At 43.7% G+C, this 4,317-nt stretch overlaps 1 protein-coding gene across 1 annotated transcript in view; it reads right to left on the reverse strand.

The window, feature by feature from the left end:
• The window catches only part of ECT2L (epithelial cell transforming 2 like), a 79,329-nt gene that overhangs the window by 12,974 nt on the left and 62,038 nt on the right, over window positions 1–4,317 (reverse strand). The window lies entirely within an intron of this gene.

Below are 4,317 nucleotides of genomic sequence, written 5' to 3' on the forward strand. Positions count from 1 at the left end.
CGCTCTATGAGACCACTGTAAAGTCCAACGATCGCTCTATGAGACCACTGTAAAGTCCAATGATCGCTCTATGGGACCACTGTAAAGTCCAATGATAGCTCTATGAGACCACTGTAAAGTCCAGTGACCGCTCTATGAGACCACTGTAAAATCCAATGATTGCTCTGAGACCACTGTAAAGTCTTCTGTTCCACCTGGCAAACATGATTCATGGAACACTCAACGCAAAAGGGAAATATGTACACCCCAATGGTCAAAGTCTTATTAGTGCTATTGATAGCTTGCTAATAAAGTTTGTATGGTATATTAATCACACAGTTTTAAAGTTGCCACTGAGTTGATTCCAACCCCTGGTGACCCCACGTGTTCACAGAGTGAACTGTGAAGCGTGGGGGTGTCGTTGGTTGATTTTGGGAAAGCAGATTGGCAGGCCTTTTTTGGAGCGCATCTGGGGGTGCAGGGCTTGAACCTCCCACCTGTCAGTTATTATTAGCACTTACCCAATAGCTCTAACCAGAGTCATCAGCACAGACAAATGAGAACAGAACTTACAACCAGATCAGGCTGCATTGTAATCAGAATTGTCTGCGGGACTTTCTTGAGTTACTTAACTTCTCTTAGCCTTCGTTTTCTCATCTTACAGAATTATGGTATGAAAAAAAAGGTTATATATACAGAAAGAACCTCTCATGCACTAAATAGCATTTCCTTATATAGTAAGTGATTAGGAATAACATTCACTTTTAATAATACGACTATTAATCATAGTTTCCCTACTATCATTATAAACATGTTCCACTGTATATAATATCTGTGTTTACATTTATTCATTTATCACCATCACTCAAAATTAGTTCACTGCCATCAAGATGACTCCTACTCACGGCAACCTGAGAGGACAGATTAGAACTGGCCCTGGGAGTTTCTGAGACTGTACATCTTTACCGGAGGAGAAAGCCTCATTGTTCTCCCCGGGAGCAGCTGATGGTGCTGAACTGCTGACCTCGAGGTTAGCAGCCCAACAATTAACCCATTACACCACCAGGGTTACTACATCACATGACAGAGAACACCCACAGAGTCTCTTTCTTTTATTCAGAAATGATATATTGCTAAAAGATGTCAGTGATGATCCTTTCTAGAAGTCAAATATTGCCCTGATTTCAATTATATTCATAGATAATCTTTATGGAGCACTTCCCTACACATGCGGGGGAAAGACTGGCTGTTACTCCCATCATGAGAGCAGTCTGTAACTGAGTGTAAGGATGAAGAAATATTCTTAAACCGATGGTGGTGATGACTGTACAACTATTCCTGATGTGACTGAACTGTTGAATTGTATGATATGTGGAGTATATGCCAATGAAACTGTTGGAGGAAGAGTTACAGTCTCAAAAACCCACAAGGGAAAAATAAATTTTAAAAAAATAACAACAAATACTAAAAAAAGAACCATGACCAGCAATCCACATCTGAGATCCCTGCAGAAAGTGAGACCAGAGGCACCAAGGTACCAGGCGCTGCAGCATGGAGACCGCGGAGCAGAGCAGAGGAGCCAAGCAGAGGAGCTGCATCGCTGAAACCCTTAGGCAGCGAGGCAATGCTGCAGGCAGCCTGTTTGGCCCACAATGGCAGAAGCCAAGAGCCATGTAGCTGGAAGGCTGAGGGCCAGAAAGGGCAATTAGCTGCAAGGCTGAACAAAAGGCACTATTGTGGACCAATGACTACATCCTTACTGTTTACTGATCCTGACTGCAGTAAATGGTTCATTTCCCTAATAAACCTTCATCACTGAGAACAAAAACAAAAGCCCACAAGGGGTCTTTTCTTTCTTACTCATTATTCTTATCTTTATATTATTATTATTTATTTCTGTTTGGTTTTGTACTGTTTCTGCTACATTTCCCAGTTTATGAAGCACAGGAGGGGTGGATGCATAGAGACAATAACTGATATAATGGGTTATTGGGGATGGGGGCAAGGGGTGGGGAGGGTAAGGGTAATTGTAGAGTAAATAATGCATGTTGGGAGGCAGGAGGGAGCACTAGAATTGATTGTGATGATGTATAGACAACTCTTTTTAAAACCAATTTAACTATAGACATGTATGATATGTGAATTTTATAACAAGAAAACAATTTATAAAAACCCACAAGGTTGTCCACTGCTGGTGAACCTGTAGGTATGTACAGCCATTATGGAAATCAATTTGGCAATATCTAAAACAGTTGGAAATTGAGCTACCATATGACCCAGCAATCCCCCTACTGGGCATATACCCAAAAGAGACAAAAAAACAAACCACGGCCAGACATGTGTGCCCCAATGTTCATCAAGGCAAGGTTCATAGTTGCAAGAGTTGGAAACAGCCCAAAATTTCATCAGCAGATGAATGGATTAAAAAACTATGGTATATACCTACAATGGAGTATTATGCATCCCTAAAATGCATGATGAACGTATTAAACACATCGCCACATGGGAAGAACTGGAGGAAATTATGCTAAGTGCAGTAAGCCAAACACAAAAGGACAAGTACAACATGAGTCCATTGAGGTAAGCTCAAAAAATTCAAAAGGGGCATAGAGAAGAAGCTACTGCATACATGCGTCCCTGGGGGGAGGTTCAGGTAATATGGCAGGGGCCAGACTAAACCCAGGGATGCATATGGTATACTAAAAGGGCAGGGGGGAAGGTAAGGGTAGCCGGAGGAACAGGGCACTAACCCACATAGGGGGAGGGTGTTGATTATGTCTTCACAGGGAAAGAGGGACCAGACTTCAACCCGAAGCTCCAAGACAAGAACGCAACACACTGACATGAAGCAGGGAACCGACAGAGAGGCCTGAGGGGCCGGCCCATTACCAACTAAGTGGACAGCACCACCCTCCCCCCCAGAATTCACTTCAGAGGACAGCACTGAAGCTACAGCTCAAGAAGAGGGACTTATCTGATCAGAGCACACAGGAGCCAACGAGGAAGCAAAGGGGAAAAAAATAAAAAAGAGTGAAGCACATCCTGGCTCACCAAGCCCTGAGGACAATGTTTCTGCTCAGAGCAGCAATGCACAGAGACGACCACAGGGCCGGCCTCCCCATGGGTCACAGCATTCCTCACTGACCCATAGCACCATTGGAGATAACACTAGAGAAACACGTGGGAATTGTGCCAGCCCTGAGCTTACTACACCGAAGGCAGCCTCTGGGGGCATGCAACAGAGCAGCGGGGGGAGTAGAGCAATGAAGTCCCCAGGGATAGATTTGGGGCCAGGGCATGGCACCCCATCAGACTCTACTGGAAAGCACTCGTGAAGGACAACAAATAGACCCTGATCTATTTATAGGGGTTTTTTGGGTTATTGTTGTTGTTGTAGCTATTGTTTTACTTTCTATTGTTGCTTTGTTGTACTCAGTCTTGTGATGGTACATAACTGTTCACCTGGAAGGGATAGGTGGGATAAACAAGCTGGAAGAGAGAACAATAGGATGACAGTTCCGGAGGACATGGGAGAAGGGGAGCAGGGGAAAAGGAAGTGGATGTTAACAAACCCAGGGACAAGGGAAAAACAAGCAATCCAAAATCAGTGGCAAGGAGGGTGTAAGAGGTCTAGCAGGACTGCATCAAGGGCAATGTAACTGAGAGGAATTCCTAAAACCCAAATGAAGGCTGACATGGTAGTGGGACAAGAAGAAAGTACAAAGAAATAGAGGAAAGAACTAGGAGGCAAAGGGTAGTCATAGAGATCTAAATACAGATTTACACAGATGTAAATATATTTATATACGACAAGGGGGAAATAGATCTATGTACATATATTTATAGGTTTGGTATTGAGGAAACAGATGGACAATGGGCCCCTGCTCAAGTACTCCCTCAACACAAGAACACTTTGTTCTAACAATTCGGCAGTTTGAGATATTCACCTTCCTGGCATGATCGCTGAAGACAATGGGTGCACAAGCAAACCTGGTGAAGAAAGCTGATAGTGCCCAGCTACCAAAAGAATATAATATCTGAAGTCTTAAAGGCCTGAAGATAAACAAGTGGCCATCTAGCTAAGAAACAACAAAACCCACATGGAAGAAGCACACCAGTCTGTCCCAACTCAAACACTGAGGACAAAGTGGGTGCATAAGCAAATGCGGTGAAGAAAGCTGATGGTGCCTGGCTGTCAAAAGCTATAGAATCTGGGGTCCTATAGACTGGAAGATAAACAGGAGGTCATCTAACTGAGAAACAACAAAGCCCACATGGAAGAAGCACACCAGCCTGTGAGTTCACAAGGAGTCGAAGGGATCAGGTATCAGGCATCAA

This window comes from Echinops telfairi, unplaced genomic scaffold (genome assembly GCF_000313985.2).
Source record: "Echinops telfairi isolate 266 unplaced genomic scaffold, ASM31398v2 ScPeMD7_3533;HRSCAF=4204_0, whole genome shotgun sequence".
Lineage (NCBI taxonomy): Eukaryota > Metazoa > Chordata > Mammalia > Afrosoricida > Tenrecidae > Echinops > Echinops telfairi.